The 20,000-nt window shown below is 37.1% G+C and overlaps 1 protein-coding gene across 8 annotated transcripts in view; it reads right to left on the bottom strand.

Annotated features, from left to right (window-relative positions):
- LOC115224688 (calmodulin-binding transcription activator 2-like) overlaps nucleotides 1-20,000 on the bottom strand; it is a 761,011-nt gene that overhangs the window by 107,493 nt on the left and 633,518 nt on the right. The gene's annotated exons all lie outside the window — the stretch shown is intronic.

Raw genomic sequence — 20,000 nt, 5'->3', positions numbered from 1 at the left:
GTGTGTGTGTATTACTGTCTTCTTGCCTAGACATCATGTGATTCCAAGAGGAAAATCTCTCGTGGAAGCGTCATCCAACCAAAATGCAAATATATGGGAAACTACCACCTGTGTCATCTCTTGTGAAAGGTAGGAGAGTCCAGTTTGCTGGACATTGTTGTAGAGCTGAGAAAGAGGTAATTTCTACTCTCCTCCTCTGGAAGCCATCTACTCGCAATGCCAGAGGGCCCACACTCTCCTACCCTGATGTAATCTCCAGGGATACAGGCATCCAGCAACAGGACCTCCGTAATGCCATGATGGACCATGAAGTCTGGTGTAGCATGGTAAATTCCATTGCCTCAACCACGGTCAAACAATGATGATGATGATGATGTACCTTCCATGAAAAACATGTCTGGCCATAGGGGGAGGGGGCATATTGCCTTGCCTGGAAACAAGTGATGGTTGGTGACAGGAAGGGCATCCAGCTAGAGAAAATCCACCACAACAAAACTCAGTCCAACCCATGCAAACATGGAGAAATGGACAGGAAAAGGAGTATTAAAAACAAAAAATCCTAATGTTGGTTGGTTTAATTTTGCAAGAATGAATATTTTTTTTTTCATTTGAGTGGCCCTTGGGAAAGTTACAAATCTTTAAAATTCTCCAGAAAAGGTGTGATGGTCATAGAAATATTTATGGAAAGTGTTGACATATGAATGTTTTACAGTTGAAGGAATGACACACCACTGATTCATAAATCAAGATAAATTAGAACACTGCAGGCCAATATTTGGGATATTCAAACATTTTTCAGGATTAACTTTCTAATCTTGGCTGTTTTGCATCAAATTAACTTTAATCATATTTTATTTCACTTCCATAAATGGCAAAGCAACAGAAACAAAACAAAGTTTAAAAAGCTATTAAAAAGCAAAAGAAAAAAAAAACGTTTTAAGATTTTAAAAAATTGCATTAATATTCTTTTTCAAAAAAATGCATTTGTATTGTATGTTTTGGACAGTGATTTGACACATAAAAATCAAATCAAATCTATATTTTTTTTCCTCTCATTTCTTTGTTTATTTTGAAATGTATTTGGTTGGGACTCAGCTCACACATACAGACTTTCTCGCTTGTTGTCACAGCATCACCAAATATTAAAAAAAAGGTGGACATTTTCTATCATAATGCTTCTGGGACTGAAAGGATATTAAACTTGGTAAAATATCTCCAAATTGCAAATTAGACTGACAGGAATACCAAAAGGAAAGGCAATAACTAAATCGTTAAAAATACTAAATCTAATCATATCTCACTTCGATCATTTTTCATTCTTCTTTTCTATTCCAGACTTGTTAAGTTGATTCCATCCTCTTCGTTGAATTTATTAAAACTTCTTTTACAATTTCTGTAAGTTTTACACTCACAACAGACAATATCTGTCTGATCTGTCTTTTAGGGGCAAAGACCAGGCTTTCTTTTTTCTTTTTCTTTTTTCTTATTGTCTTATTGTGTTTATTGGTTTTCCTTTTTCCTTCTTTATCATTTTTTATTTATTGGCTCAAGAAACAAAATTCACACACACACACACACACACACACACATACATGTATACATACATACATACATAGACACACAGAGAGGTAATATCCCCACTTAAACGTGGATGTTTTACACACACACACACACATATATATATATGTATGTATATATATATATGTGTATATATGTATATATACATACATATATATATGTATGTATATATATATATATACACATATGTAGGCATATATATATATATGTGTGTGTGTGTGCATGTGTGTGTATAAATACACACACACACACACATGTTGCTAAAACAAAGTTGGTCTGTATTGAAGCCAGTTCCATCACTAGAGCTCAAATTTCCTGTTAGTCATTTTGATTAGATTTAAGAGACAATGGTAGGTGTAAGAGAGAGAGAGAGAGGGAGAGAGAGAGGTGGGAGGAGAGGAGAAGAGGGGGGGGTAAAGGAAGAGGCAAAGATCGTTTGGTTGTTATGGCAGTTTTGATCTGGGGATGAAACCTATACTATGATATTTTCTCATTGGAGAACTATCATCATCATCATCAACAATAAAAGCAAACTGGCTGTTTCTGTAATGAAGGTTATCAGACCTTAATAACAGTAATAATAATCGTTTCTGACTTAGATACACGGCCAGTAGTTTCAAGGGGAGGGGTAAGTTGATTGCATCAATGTGAGTCCTTGACTGGCACTTTGTTTTATCGACTGCAACCCTCACCCCAAAGGATGAAAAGCAAAGCCAATCTCAGCAGGTTTTGAACTCAGAACATCAAGGTCTGATACAAATACAGCAAAAGCATTTTTTACAAAGCTCCAACAATTCAGCTAGCTTGACACTTTTTATCTTACCAAATAATAATAATAATAATAATAATAATAATAATAATAATAATAAGGATATTTCCCTAGGTGTCAGGAAGACACTCAGCAAGAAATGGAAACAAAATTGAAAGAAGAGGATAATAATAATAATAATAATAATCCTTTCTACTATAGGCACAAGGCCTGAAATTTAGGGGAGGGGCCAATCGGTCAGATCAACCCCAGTACATAACGGGTACTTAATTTATCGACCCTGAAAGGATGAAAAGCAAAGTTGACCTCGGTGGAGTTTGAACTCAGAATGCAGCGATGAATGAAATACCGCTAAGCATTTCGTCCAGTGTGCTAACAATTTTGCCAGCTTGCCACCTTACTACTACTACTACTACTACTACTGCTACTACTACTACTACTAATAATAATAATAATATTTTCAACTCTAGGCACAAGGCCTGAAATTGTTGGGCAAGTTGACCTCTGCAGTATTTGAACCCAGAATGTAAAGCAGGGTGTGCTAACGATTCTGCCAGCACACCACCTTAATAATAATAATAATGATAATAATAATAATAATAAAAATAGTAGTAATAGTAGTAATAATAATAATAATCCTTTCTACAAAAGACACAAGGCCTGATTCTCCACTGACTCTTCCCTCATAAATATAAATATGAAAATATGTATGTATGTATGTATGTATATTGATGATGATGATGATGATATTTGAATTCCGTATGTTCTGAAGTCAACAGACATCTACAGGTATGAAAATTAATAATCTACGAAAAATAAACTTTGATCAACACAGATATCAAAAGTAGAATTACCGACTTTTCAAAATAATAATGAAAATGAAAATAATAATAATAATAATAATAAAAATAATAACTCTAAAAACATGAAAGTCAGCATAAATATTCTATCTTTCTACAGATATTGTGAAGTAAAAATAAGTCAAAGTATGGCTTAATTATACACATGGGAATTGAAAAGCTATAAAATTCTAAGGTACGTCTCATCTTGTTGATTGCATAGCACTTTAATGATTAAAACACACACACACACAATAATAATAATAATGATAATAATAATAATAATAATAAAAATAAAAATAATAATAATAATAATAATAATCGTACTTAGTAAAAAGGAAAGTGAGTGCTATTTAGTTGATGTTTGCCTGTTTGATAGAAGAGTGGCGAGGCACAGAATGAAAGACAGCAGAAATATGAGGACCTCAAATACAAACTTTAAAGAAACAGGTTTTCCTTTTTGCTTTGTTTTGCTTTTTTGGTCTGGAGGAAGGGGCAATTACTCAAGACTTTGTAGGCTCTTTGTGGCTAGGGGTGTGTTTGATGTTGTGAATTTTCTGTTAAACTGTTGTGGGTCAACACTTGCAGGAAAGACATGAGCAAAGAGAGAGAGAGAGAGAGAGTTCCAGGGGGGTGATGTGGGGAGAAAGGACTGTTAGTCCTTAATAATAGTGTAGAGCTGGGAGGGGATTGGATGCAGCAAGAGGGATGAGAGATGGAGAGACGAGTGGATCACAAGTAGCTCAGGGGTGGGGCTACAAGACCAGCCAACCATGAGGAACAGAGATTGTTTCAGAAGCAACAGAAAAGACAGAGAGAGGGGACAACAGTTGAAGCATGTTTGTGATTGAATAAAAATTAGTCAAGTGGCCCATGGAGGCACATGGCTCAGTGGTTAAGGTGCTGGGCTCATGATCGTAGGTAAGATTGTGGTTTCAATTCCTGGACCATGCAATGTGTTGTATTCTTGAGCAAAACACTTTACTTCAGTCCACTAAGCTAGCAAATTCTGTGATGGACTGGTGTCCCATCCAGGGTGAATATAAATTCCACAGAAACTGGGAAACTGACCATATGAACCTATATGACTCAGGAAGGATCTTTTTTCTCTTTTATCTTTATCAGACAAGTAACTCCTTTTTGGATGCAATCCATGGTGTGTGTGTGTGTGTGTGAGAGAGAGAGAGAGAAGCAGGTGTGGGAGCAGTACTGCATTGTGGGCCATAACTGAGTCTTAAAGAGTGTCAGAAGCTGTTGAGGGCTGAAATATTTTCCGACACTGAAGAGAAGGGCCAGTCATTGGGGTTTGGTCCTGGTTCCCTTAATGATATCCTTTCATCATGAGTTACCCTGTGAGTCTCAAAGTTTGGAGTTGAGTGCCATTCATCATTTAGTGGAGGTGTGGTGCAGTGAGTGTTTGCTGATATCTCTTATCTTTTACTTGTTTCAGTCATAAGACTGTGGCCATGCTGGGGCAGCACCTCGATGAATTTTTAGTTGGATGAATTGATCCCACTACTTACTTTTTTTAAAGCCTGAGACTTATGCTTTTGGTCTTGTTTGCCAAACCACTACGGGGACATAAACACACCAACACTGGTTGTCAAGCAGTGGTGGAACATACACACACACACACACAAGACAGGCTTCTACTCACAGGACTTTGGTCAGCCTGAAGCTATTGAAGAAAACACTTGCCCAAGGTGTAACAGGGTGGAACTGAACCTGGAACCATATTTCTGAAAGCAAGCTTCTTACCACACACCCATTGCATGTCCCCAAGAGAAGATTCTCTCAAGTTTTCCACTGATTCATTGGATGTTTGGTGTCTTGGCTGCATCATGTGCTTGGTTCATGGTGGGGGGGGGGGAAGAATTGCCATAGAAACGATCACTATCCCAATTGCAATAGGAATCTTAGGAAGAGTTGTGAGAAGTTTGGATGGCTGGAGGACGTTGAGTATTTGAGAAAGCTTGGACAGCAGGGACTTTAGAAAAGTTGCTGGATACTTAAAGCTGTGAAATGCTCTCATAGCTAGGGATCTCATAGCTAGGGATCCATAGACAGAGCAACAACAACTATAATCATTCCTTCTTCTATAGACACAAAGCCAGCAATTGTGAGAGGAGGGGGTAATTCAGTTACATCAATCCCCCAGTACTCAGCTGGTACTTTATTTTATTGATCCTGATAGGATGAAATACAAAGTTGACCTTGGCGGGATTTGAATTTAGAACATAAAATATGGGAAGGCATTTTGTCTGCTTCACCAATGAGTCTACCTGCTGGGCTGCCTTAATAAACATTACAGGTGAATCCTCAATCTCTTTTAAGAGCAAAGGTAAGCAAAGTTAGCTTTAGCAAACAGACAAACAAACACACACATACACACACACACACACACACACACACACACACACACACACACACACACAAACACACACAGGTTTTTTCCCTTGGTAATAATTTCCTGAGTACATCAGTTTCTGCTGGAATAATTTTAACCTATTACTTAACATGTCGTAAACAACAGCTAAATGATATGAATATCAAAAACCTCAGTTTTAATAGAAAAATATCACACACACACACACACACACACACACACACACACACACACACACATACACACACATACAGACACACACACACACACACACACATGCAGACAGTCATAGGTAGTGATCATGAAACATTGCTTGTTGATGTGTTATATGGCTGTAAAGCTATTTTCAGATTAATTCTCTTTTAACTTTCCAGAAAAATAACTCACACACACACACACACACACACACACACACACACACACACACACACAGAGTGTAGCAAAAACTGATGACCAAAACAAACATCAAACAACCTAAAAACATTAAAAAACACTGGTCTAAGTTTCCAATTACATCTTTAGTAGATACAAGAAAAAATATCAAAAAGAAACAAAAATTGAAAGCGTAATAATCCGTGAGTCCATTTTGGGTTTATTTTGATATTTTATGCGTTTATTGAGAAAGTCTGTAACAAATTGACCAATGGTTTTATTATGACTGTCCACCTGTTCGTCTTTCCCAACTAATCTGACTCTAACGAACATAGATTCTGTAAGATTTAAACATGATGGATTCTTCAAGGATTTATTTCTGTTTTTATGTTGTTGATGTTGTTGCAGCTGTTGTCAACATCTGTTAACAACTATTGCATGATGTCCAGACAAGGAGATACAGACACACACACACACACACAGTGGAAATGCTTCTTTCAGTTTCCCTTCTTCAAATTTATTAACGAAGCTGAGTCAACAGAAGGAAGTTCCATCTAAATGACATCTCCCATGTACAAGTCTCTGCTGTCCAAGAGGCTTAGAAGTACCAGCAGAAGGGCACCCTGGAGCCATGACCTGGGTGTGGCCTGCCCCCACCTCTTACAGTGTGAGAAGTTAAGGGCCAAAACACTTGCCTGATGGATGGGGTTTCTTTTCTGAAGACCCTCTGCTGCTCAGCTGTCTTGAGAGTTTCTTACTACTGTAGTAGTAGTAGTAGTAGTAGTAGGGCAACATGTGCTGCATTCACCATTTGCTGTTCATTCCTTACCCCTCCTGGTGGACGACACCTTTTCACCCTTCAGGTGACAACTGTCCAACCCATGGGTCTGCTTGGGTAGTCATTGCTGGAGAGGGTTTTATGTGGTCAGAGAGCAAATCCTACCTCAATCTTTTTTGGTCACCTTTTTACGACATGCAGAGTAAACACTGGGTCTAATCTTTGATATGCTGGTCCCCACACAACACATCGCATAAAAAAACATTTAATGAGCTGTGCAGTGGGATTGAACCTGAATTAAACTTCTTAACCATGCTTCTACTTATTTTGTTTTGCTTTTTAGCCTTTAAACTGGCCAAATCAGACCCAAATATTTCACCTATTCTATGTTCAAACTGGCCAGATCCACCTTCTTACACCCACCTTACAATGTCATTCTAAAAATAAACAATCACATCCTCAAATTCTGAAAGCTACGAGATAAAGCATGATTGATTTAGTTCAGTGAATGAAGAAGCATTACGTTTGACGGAACACTCTGAATGCTAAACAGTTAATCTGTCAATTGGATAACAATAGAGAAACAGAGCCGGATACTAAAGGCTATTAGTAACGAGTGAGGTTGACCAGCTTCACAATATCTCAAGAAAAATAACTACCAACAACAAACAATAATAGAAGGACACAAAAAAGAAGGCAAGCAAATAAAATACATTTTAATAGTGAGAAATGTAATGGTTTTTTTAGTGAACAACTAATTTCAGAAACCAACATCTCACCTCAGCATTAACGTGGTTAATTATCACACTTAGAAGTGCATTCGTTAATTGCTCCCTTCTGAAAATCTAATCAGTTTTTCCCCAATTTTTTTTTTTTTTTTGGTTTTAGTGATTTTTTTTTATTACTTATTTTTCCTTTCATTGACAAATCTCTAAAGAAACAAAGATTAGTCGAAAACAAATAATAATAATAATAATAACATGATGATGATGATGATGATGATGATGATGATGATGATGACAACAATAATAATCTAATTTGATTTCAACTAAGACATAGATGCTCAACACTGTCTAAATTAGCTCAGTCATGAATCATTAATCTCCTAAGCTACCTCTGTTCTCTCAGTCATTGTAAACTTTTATCAAATTAAAATCAGATTATTTCACAAGCTGCTGCTTAGAATCAAAGCAAGACTTTTCTCTAAATATATCTGTTAAGAAAATATTTTTAATAAACTGAAACTAAAATGACCACTGGCTCAAAATGGTCAAACGGTTGGTGTTATGTTAAACGATTAATCGCTCATAACAATTCAACCCTGAATCTTGTATGATTGGAAGAAAACTAACTGAATAGGAACACAAACCAGAATTTGGGGGGAAATAGCAACACAACACCTGTTATCATCATCATCATCATCATCATTTAACGTCTGTTGTCCATGCTGGCATGGGTTGGACAGTTTGACTGGGCTGGCATACTGGAAGGCTGCACCAGACTCCAGTCTGAATTGGGATGGTTTTCTACGGTTGGATGCCCTTCCTAACACCAACTATTCTGAGAGTGTAATGGGTGCTTTTATGTGCCACCAGCATGGGTGCCATTTGTGTGACACTGATATCTGCTACGACTGGATGAACACAGATAGAATCTGATTTTGTCCGTGCAATAATAACACAGCTAAAAGTGTTGGACATTGTTAACCAGTGTACGTCAGGAACTGTGGGAGGATACGAACAGTGGTCTCCAGGGATGCATGGGTGGTGGTGGTGGTGGAGGAGTCTCTGCCGTGTGGTTCCCCATGCTACCACAAAACTCAGACATTGACATGCGATGTTCATTGTGGTATCTCTACATTTACGGATGAGGTCCCCTGGATAGCAGTCTGGCTGGTCCTCACTTGTTTGACATAAATCTGTTCTTACCAGCTCAGATGTTTCATCCTTCATCACTACCTGACAACCAATGTTGGTTTATTTACATCCCCAGAATGGCGGCACGTAAACGGCACCATTCGAGCATAATTGTTACCAGCATCGCCTTACTGGCACCTGTGCCAGTGGCATGTGTAAAAGATTCAAGCACGGTCGTTGCCAGTACCACCTGACTGGCATGTAAAAGCACCCACTACACTCTCGGAGTGGTTGGCGTTAGGAAGGGCATCCAGCTGTAGAAACTCTGCTAGATCAAGATTGGAGCCTAGTGCAGCCATCTGGTTCGCCAGTCCTCTGTCAAAATCGTCCAACCCATGCCAGCATGGAAAGTGGACGTTGATGATGATGATGATGAGAACTTAATGGTTTGGCAAAGAGACCACTAGAATAAGCACCAGGCTTACACCCCACCCCACAGTCCAATGACTGAAACAAGTAAAAAATAACGATAATTGCTGCAGACAAGCATTAAACATGGCACTAATGACATCGTTTGAATTTAATCTGGTTTTGTGAACAAATGGATTCACTGCTGGGAGATTTTGTTGCAAACCCTTGAAGTGATGATGGGTGGGGGAATAAAACGGGTGTTTTATACAGTGGAGTGTATTGAGACAAAAGACCTAAGTGGGGTAGATTCTTTTGTTGCCTCAGTGGAAACAAGCCTCAGCTGATCTGAGTTTGCCTAAAATAAACAATTGTCTTCGTTTCACAAAGGTTTATCTCCTGACATCGTAACAACAACAGCACAAAGAGGAATAATAAATGATATCAGTGTTATTGCTGAAATTCAAGCTCATAATAGGAACACCCAAATACACTTCACACGCACACATATTTACACACACATACATACATACATACACATGTGTGTGTGTGTGTGTGTGTTGGAATCTATGTAAGGTAAAGAAGATTACGGAGCAGGAGAGCTAAATTTCGAAGCAGTCAAACTTACAGACGACTGCATTCATTATTGTATGAAGAATAAAAAAAAAGAGATAACCCCCCCCCCCCGAATGGTTTTATGGCATTCAATGTTTTCAGAGAAGCCACCATATTCCAGTGATGTCAAAACTAGTGAAACAAGAAATTTCCTACTCCCCCCCCCCTCACTACCCACCGACCCTCCATCAATAAATATTTCCAAATATGGTTAGAAACATCAGCTGTTGTTGTAGAGAGGAGTTTCAGCTGTACGTAGAATACAATGTGTCTGGTAACATCAAATCAAAACACCAAAATACTATAATGAAGTTAAGAGCAACAGAAGCTGGTCTGAAATTGCCCCAATTATGAGGCACAGTTCTCTGATAAACAACTGGGAAAGTATTGTGTACTGTTGTTCTTATATCTATATAGGCAACACACGTCAATGAGCTAAATAGGGATTCACAAAGGATTTACTCAGAAGTCATCCATACCCAAAGGTCCCCAACCAGGAGGCCACAGACCAGTATGACACTGGTGGTGGACCATTTGGGGTCACACTACACAGAAGGAATAAACTTCAAAATTCTATTTCTATTTTATTGATCATCATAGTCCACAGGCTGTTTTTGCATTATGCATGTACTATATATATATATATATATATATATATATATATATAGGTGCAGGAGTGGCTGTGTGGTAAGTAGCTTGCTTACCAACCATATAGTTCCAGGTTCAGTCCCATTGCATGGCACCTTGAGCAATTGTCTTCTACTATAGCCTCAGGCCAACTGAAGCCTTGTGAGTGGATTTGGTAGACAGAAACTAAAGGGAGCCCGTTGTATATATATTTATATATATGTGTGTGTGTGTTTACGTTCCTGTAACTTAGTGGTTCAGCAAAAGAAACCAATAGAATAAATACAAGGCTTACAAAGAATAAATCTTGGGGTGAATTTGTTCGACTAAAGGAGGTGCTCCAGCATGGCTGCAGTCAAATGACTGCAACAAGTAAAAGAATATATAAAAGCACCATCCGTTTCGTGGCCGTTTGCCAGCTCTGTCTGGCCCCCGTGTCGGTGGCACGTAAAAGCACCATCCGTTCGTGTCCGTTGCCAGCCTCGCCTGGCCCCGTGCCGGTGACATGTAAAAGCACCATCCGTTCGTGGCCGTTTGCCAGCTCTGTCTGGCACCTGTGCAGGTGGCACGTAAAAAGCACCCACTACACTCACGGAGTGGTTGGCGTTAGGAAGGGCATCCAGCCGTAGAAACACTGCCAGATCTGACTGGGCCTGATGAAGCCTTCCAGCTTCACAGACCCCAGTTGAACCGTCCAACCATGCTAGCATGGAGAACGGACGCTAAATGATGATGATGATGATGATGATATATATATATATGTATATATATAATATATGTGTATAACATCTATAAATATATATATAATATATATATATATGTATATATAATATATATATATGTATATATATAATATATATATATATATATATGTAATATAAATATATGTGTATAACATCTATAAATATATATATATATATATATATATGTATATATATATATATATATGTATATATAATATATATATATATGTATATATATAATATATGTGTATAACATCTATAAATATATATAAGTGCCAGGATTAAAAAAAGGGGAAAAGACACTAAGTGCTGGGGTGGGGGAGGTCAATTCATTCAACTAAAATTCTTCAAGGCAGTGCCCCAGCATGGCCACAATCTAACGAGACAGAAAATATGTATATGTTGCTGGAATGGATGAACACCTCAAGTTCACAGATAGAATCTGATTTTTGTCCATGTAATGGTAGCATAGCTGAAAGCGACCCAGCTGGGAATTGAAACCGGGCTGTAGGCATGAATGTGTCTGGAACTCACACAACACCACAGAATATGTCAAGTAACCTCACAATACAAAATTTATTTTCTCTTTTGTTGTTGCACTGATTCTAATTGTAATTGTGACTAATTACAACTGCAGAAATTAGCAACAAAGCAACATTTGATACCCTCACTTCAGTGATTCCAAGTGTCAGCTTCAACTCACCCCAAAGTGGTTGAGTTCTGTTGCATAATTTCCCCTGTCACCTGTGATCTAACTTCATTATCTACACCTACCTTCTCTCATTAGCTGTATCATACTCCGACTCAATCTGCATGGCTTTGGACGGAGTCGTTTCTAATTTATCTGGATTTTAGAATAGCAGAGCAGAATCTATCTTTAGACTGAGACACACAACCAGTCTGGTAATATGTGTGTATGTGTGTATTTACATATATAATAAGTAAACTCTCTTTTACTCTTTTATTTGTTTCAGTCATTTGACTGCGGCCATGCTGGAGCACCGCCTTTAGTCGAGCAACTCGACCCCGGGACTTATTCTTTTGTAAGCCCAGTACTTATTCTATCGGTCTCTTTACCGAACCGCTAAGTGACGGGGACGTAAACACACCAGCATCAGTTGTCAAGCAATGCTAGGGGGACAAACACAGACACACAAACACACACATACATATATATATATACATATATACGACAGGCTTCTTTTAGTTTCCGTCTACCAAATCCCCTCACAAGGCATTGGTCGGCCCGGGGCTATAGCAGAAGACACTTGCCCAAGATGCCACGCAGTGGGACTGAACCCGGAACCATGTGGTTGGTTAGCAAGCTACTTACCACACAGCCACTCCTGTGCCTAGTATGTTCATATTAGTATATATATACATACATACATATGCGTATATGTATATAATACCAGAAACACACACACACATACACACACAAATTTGCGTCTGTTTCTGTAATGACGGCAACCAATTAGAAATTACTATTTTGAAGAATATATTTGTAAATGCAAGCAATTGCAACTGCTGCATGAATTGCATAATAATTGCAAAAATGTCACCCACTGCAAGGATAAACGCACGGATGACAAATGCAACCGATTCTGTGCAAGACGGGGAAGAAGCAGCTGTAAGTCAGCCATGATTTCTTCACAGATATTCAGATAATTAGAGAATGGTGAGATGTCTAGACACTTCCACTAACAACCACACACCAGAATTAGAATGGAAACTGTTCTGGAAAGAAAGAGATCTACTTTCTTGGCTTACAATTGTGGTGGGAGTCAGGAGTGGAGGGGTGGGGCTGTCAATATGGAAAGAATTGGTCCAGTGTTCAGAGAGCAAAAGAGAGAGAGAGAAAACACGCTTCAGAATGTGTGTTTGTGAATCTACAAATCTGTACATGAATATACATATGTGAATGAATATATATACATACATATATATATATATATTATATATATATATATACATATATATGCATATATTTACGAAATTGAGGTATTACACTCAATATACTGATATATTGATAATTTTATATACATATATATATATATATATACACATATATATAGATACATATATATATATACATATATCATCATCATCATCATCATCGTTTAATGTCCGCTTTCCATGGTTGGACGGTTCGACCGGGGTCTGGGAAGCCAGGAGGCTGCACCAGGCACCAGTCTGATCTGGCAGTTTCTACAGCTAGATGCCCTTCCTAACGCCAACCACTCCGTGAGTGTAGTGGGTGCTTTTTACGTGCCACCTGCACAGGTGCCAGGCAAGGCTGGCATCGGCCACGATCGGTTGGTGCTTTTAACATGCCACCGGCACAGAAGCCAGTCAAGGCGGCGCTGGCATCGGCCACGTTCGGATTGTGCTTTTTATGTGCTACTGGCACAGAAGCCTGTCGAGGCGGTGCTGGCATTGGCCACGTTCAGATGGTGCTTTTTATGTGCCACCGGCACATATATATATATATATATATATCTGGAAAAGTATGATAAACACAAGTTCCCTACATACGTTTCACCATTGTTGCTATTTGCAACAAGCTGTTCATAATGCTATTGGATGCATATTCACAATAGTTCTTCAGGGAAGCACTTTACATTATGTCGAAATCTCTCTCTCTCTGTATATATTTGTATATTTGTCATGCTTAGTGTCAACATACTGAAAATCAATTAAGGGTTAGTGAGAGGAAGATCGTCTGGCTTTAAAACAAGGCTTCAATGGTATAACTGCCAAATGCAGGTAGGAATGGGAACATGGACATAAAAACGAATGAAAATGAATAAAAAAAATTACATGTATAAAAGCATCTTTATATATGTATAGTCATGTGAATGTATCTGTATGTGTGTATACATGTAGAGACCAGAAGACTATTCAGTGTTACATGGAAAATACAGAATACAGTTGGAAGGGAATTTGTTGAATGAGAATCACTGTAATTGTGTATAAATTTGTTATTTCAAACACATTATTTTGTATAATTTTTAACAGAGCAACATTGCTTTTTTTATTTCTTAAAATATTGCATATGTTCCAATGATTCTCTGTGAAAGGAAATAACACAATGCCATTCCAGCTATGCCAGTCCAATCAATATATTTTCCTATATACACAATGTATATGCAGTATATATCATATATATATATATATATACATAACCCCCCCACACACAATATATATATGCAGTGTATATAATATACCCCTGCACACACACACAATGTATATGCAGTGTATATCGATATACAGTGTCTATAAAATGTATGGCTGAGTTGTATAACAAGCACGCCCCCTTCCACACACCTTTTTAAGCTTTGATTTTATTTAGAAAATGTACTTCAAAATGAAGAAGTTACCGTTGGCCATGTCGGACTGCTATACAGGCCTCAGCCCCATGGTTCTGGCTGGACTTGTCAGTGCTTTTACTCAGACATTCTCATCTCACCCGTCTCCCCTTCTCTCATCATCCTTGTTGTGTCTAACACCATGCCCAGTCCTTCCTTCCCAGAATGTCATCCCTCTGGAACTCCCTTTCTGTTCATGTTTTTCCCATAGGTATTGACATACAACAGCACAAAAGGATCATCAATGGAACCAACCTCATAGATCAAAGAGGGTCCATAAGGGCCAAGGACACTACTCTTCCCTCCACATTCAACAGCTAAAAATAAAAATGTCCTGACCATCACATTGAGTCACATGCAATTCACCACAGCATTTTGGATTGTGCAGCATGTTCGCCAGTGACATGGAATGATTTGGAAGATATCTCTATGAGCCAGACTTTGTTACTTGGATGACTTCCTGTAAACCACAGAACTACTTAACCAGGGATTAACTGGGGGCTACACGGCAACAACAACATCTAAATGTAAAGACAATAATCACTCTAGCCACTTGTTCAGCTAATCAACAATCTCACCAAAAATGTTGAAATATGAATGAAAAGCCATAAAAATAATGACTGTAAACAGAGGAGAACCATATATTTAAATGTTGTACATACAGTAGACTGTCATCTAAACCATGTATACACACTAAACAATGTAAACACCATATCTAGACATCATAAACACATCATACTGTCATCTGAACAGATGTTATGCCGCTGTTTTAAATAATTTATGGCTATCGTGTCAGATTGTTCAACACACAATATAACTTAGTTAAGGTGAAGATAATTGAGAAGAGACACACAGACATATATGACAAGGGATTCAATCAAGTTTCCATTTGCTAAATCCACTTACACGGCATTGGTCAGGCCGAGGCAGTAATAGAAGACACTTGCTCAAGAGGCTGCACAGTGGAACGGAACCCTGAACTCTGTGGTTGTGAAGCAAGCTGCTTAACCACACAGCCACGCCTGCACCTTGTTTATATCCACTTCATGGAAAAAACCTAAAAGTTCCAACTCTACTTTACAAGTGAAACCTGTTATGAATAGTAAATTATAATAGAATTATCACCCGTTGTGATGTACAAGTAAATAGATATAGCATTATGATAATTTTTACCTTATTTCAAACAAAATTTATTTAGCTTCTAGTGTTATATTTGTCTACTAGACGACTATACTGCCTTTAGCCATATTATAGCTAGTTTAACATATAAACTATGAACACATTTAGCCATTTAGGCCTGGTGCTGTATACTAATGGAATTGGACAATATTTATTCTGAAAATATAACAGAATCTAGTCTCTCAAAGAAACTTCCAAGCATCAACGGAAGGCTGGGTTTTGTAAAAAAATGTAAAGAAATAGTTTGGTTCTCAAAGAGAAATGGCAGAGGACAAAACTGTAACCGTTTAGCATTCAGATAAGTTTTCTGTCAACTGTTATCCTTGTTTGTCCACTTTGTTTTGTATGAATCCTGCATTATCTTGTAGCTTCCAGATTTCAATGATGTGAGTGTGGTATTTTTAGAATGAGATTATGGGATTTGTGCAAGAGGCCAGATATGGTCTCTCACATGGTTTGACCATAAAACAAGAATATTTGGACCTTGAATATGACTGGTTTAGATGCTAATCATCATCATCATCATCATTGTTCGACCGTAGTCGAGACAATGGAATTTATCATGCTACGCCAGACTTCACGGTCCATCATGGCATTACGGAGGTCCTGTTGCTGGATGCCTGTATCCCTGGAGATTACATCAGGGTAGGAGAGTGTGGGCCCTCTGGTATTGCGAGTAGATGGCTTCCAGAGGAGAAGAGTAGAAATTACCTCTTTTTCAGCTCTACAACAAAGTCCAGCAAACTGGACTCTCTTACCTTTCACAAGATGCTAAAGGGATACTTATATACATTGTGTAAGTCTTTAGCCTTTTGATTACCCCGCAACACATAATGTTGTTTTGAAATTAATCCAGCATTATCACAAAACTATGAGATTTTGATGATGTGAGTGTTTACTTTTAGAATGATATTGTAGGGTAGGTGTGAGAGGTAGGATCTGACGGGTTTGAATGTAAAGCAGGCAGAATATTTGAGCTTGATGTGGCTGGTTTAAATGGTAAATGGCGAAAAGATCTGTTTGGAATTGTCGAATGAATGTGTTTAAATGCCGTAAAGAATCAATCTTCGTATGGTTTGGAGATACTGATTTTACTGGTCAAAGTATATTACAAGACGACTGTTTTGCTATTCAATGAACCATGTAATACAGAGTTACACTGGATATTCTATTACAGACTATATTATCATATATAAATATCAATATATGCGTGTGTGTTTGCATGTGTATATATATATATATATATAAAGGAAAAATACAACTGAAGACTTGAGAGTATAAATACGTTCTTTTATTAATATTGAGCCGAAGCAACAGTGACTCAAGGGGTGAGAGTTTCAGGTGTTAAGTGTTAATGCACGAAACTCTCAGCTCTTGAGTCACTCTGTTGCTTCTGTCAAATATTAATAAAATATATGTATATGCACTCACACACACCTGTGTGCATGTATGTGTGAGTGTGTGTGTGTGTGTGTGCGTGTGTGCGTGTGTGCGTGTGTGTGTGAGTGTGTGTGTGTAAATAAAGTGTTCCACATCTCCATGCTATAATGATATCAAAGCAACAAAGACACTTGCCGTGTAGAAATCGGTGAATAGTTTTCAGCACTTCTTTATAATACAATGCCTACTTCTGAAGAACCACTGAGATTCCTTCAGACATGTGTGAAGAGCTTTGGTAGCAGATTCCAATGTTCCCACCACAACACAACGCTTGGAAAATTATCTTCAACAAACCAACCCAAGATACACAATATAATAAGACTATAATCTAAACTAATAATAATACTAATAATAATACTAAATAACTATAATAATACAATAATAATATAATAATACTACTAATATAATAATAATATAATAAAAACAATAATAAGAATATAATAATACTAATACTAATAATAATAATAATATAATAATAATAATAATAATAATATAATAATAATAATATAATAATAATACTAATAATAATAATAATAATAATAATAATAATGATAATAATAATAATGATAATAAACAAAAAACAACAGCACAATGAGTGGAGTGAGAGATTGTAGTTTGTAAGTTTTTTTTTTTTGCTTTGTTTGTTTGTATTTTGTTGTTTAGTGATTGTAATGTAAAGGAATGGAAGTAGGTAAACACAAAAGCAGATGAAGATGTAATTAAGGACAGTAACAGGAATGGTAAACAAAATTACAGCAGGAATTATTGCTGGAAATTCTAAAGAACAACAGATACACACGGTGTAGGGAAATCTTTAAAGATTAATCCATGCAAGTTGGTTTGCTACTGTTGTTATTGAGGATAATAATGTTACTGATGTTGTTGTTGCTATTTAAGCTGGTTTTTTTTTCTTCTGTTATTTATTACTTTTAGCTTCTTCAGAAACTAAATGAGGAAGAAAAATACAAACAGCAACAACAACAACAACAACATCAAATAACAACATCCTACTAACACACAAACAATTAGGTTGCCGTGTGTTACTAAGGTAGAACAGTGTACAGAATGGGATTAGAAGCTAAATACATTTTGTAAAAGATGACAAGAATGGAAAATGCACTCAGAGTATTTTTTTTAAAGCTGAGTTAATTTAAACGAAACAGAGTTTCTTGGTAATTAATGTTTTATGTTCGTACTGGAGTCTATCGTTAAAACACAAGGTGTTAATTAAAAAAGGAAAATCTCTAAAACAGGAAGAATTGAAGGGAGAGATGAAAGGAAAATATGTGTAAGGAGATCTTGTTAATAAAACAATTCAACATCTAGTAGAGCTGAGTTGAAAAACTTGTTTAACCTGAATATTTGAGCATAGGCTGAATGGCTTGATGGAAGTGGATGACCAGGTGGGCTGCACCAAGATCCAATGGCTGCTTTGACATAGTTTCTAAGTTTGAGGCTCCTCCTGACACCAGTCACCCCACAGAGTGTACTGAGTGCTTTTCCTGTGGCACCAGCACCAGTGAGGTCACCAAGTAACTTGCAAGACAAGACCCCTCAACTGAAGGGGCTGCAGTATTGAGAGAGGTGGCTTTAATCCAGGTGATGAGAAGTTAGAGCATAAACATAGGGACTGAAAAGGGTTGTCTCACTGCAGGTACAAGAGTGAGGGACAGGAGCAGCCATGGTTGGAAAGGGGAACCGACAATGTTGATGCGCTTCATTTTACCTCGTTCCTCATCAACCGATTGTACATTTTTGTTTTATATAGCATAATCACTGTTGTTGTTATTATTGTTTAGCCCTGGGTCAGATACCACAAGGGGTATTCTAGTTGTGACAACCTCATGTAAAACTACATTAGCCAATGTGTCGTACCGGAAATTTAAAGACATTGCAAACCTGAAGGAAATTTGGACTTCTATTGACTTTGATGGGATTTGAATTCAGAAATGGCAGATAGTCAGAACAAACACAATATAACATTCTAGCCAACATACCATATATCTACGTATATATATATATATATATATATATATACATATATATCAGTGAGTGGACAAATGAAAGAAAGTGTCACTCAACACTTTTGGTATGAGTTACACAAGTTATTCATTTAATAACAGCTTGATTTAGCTCCTGGCAACTTAAAGCTTCATAGACTCATTAAACAAGCATAGCTCATCAGGTTTCAACTGAATTAAATAAATAGTGTGTGTGTGTGTGTGTGTGTGTGTGTGTGTGTGTGTGTGTGTGTGTGCAAGCATGAATAAACGAAGCAGTGGGGATTTCAATGATTGTCGTGATTAACTCAATAGCATTCTGGCATGTTATGTATTCTCACATTACGTAATAAGTTGTGAACAAATAAACAGCCATGCTATTGAAACACATGTAGCATAATTTGAATGAAAACTACTCTATTCATATTCTTCTTATTATGTATGTGTGTCTATATACATATACACACACACACAATACTATGTATATACATACAGTATGTATGTGTATATATATAAATATATGCATATATATAATACATAAAAATATATATATATATGCATATATAATATCTATATATATATTATAATATATTTATATATATATCTATATATATTATATATATATATAGATAGATACATACATACATACATACATACATACATGTATATAGTAATGAGATTTTGTCTGCTGCTATATATATATTTCTTTTGAGCTCGATGGTTATTTGTAGACCATACAAACTATTACAATGTTGATACAATAGAATGGAGTTTTCTGAATCACAAAGTATTATGATCAAAAGAAAACATTTGAACAGTGACACAATTTGTGGCGGAACTGTCTCAAAATATTCCTGTTTGTGCTGAAATTTGGTTAACAAATTAATATAAGCATTTCATGAATAATCCTGATGAGACCCAAGGCAAAAATTTTGGAAAAAAACAACAAAATATTGAAAAGATAAAACTTTGATACTCCAAAATACATGAATGCACAGGTATGGCAGTGTGGTAAGAAGGTTGCCAACCACATGGTCTTGGG

Source organism: Octopus sinensis, linkage group LG26 (genome assembly GCF_006345805.1).
Source record: "Octopus sinensis linkage group LG26, ASM634580v1, whole genome shotgun sequence".
NCBI classification, from domain to species: domain Eukaryota; kingdom Metazoa; phylum Mollusca; class Cephalopoda; order Octopoda; family Octopodidae; genus Octopus; species Octopus sinensis.
Note: the sequence above shows the minus strand (reverse complement) of the source record. Positions and strands in the feature narration are given on the sequence as shown.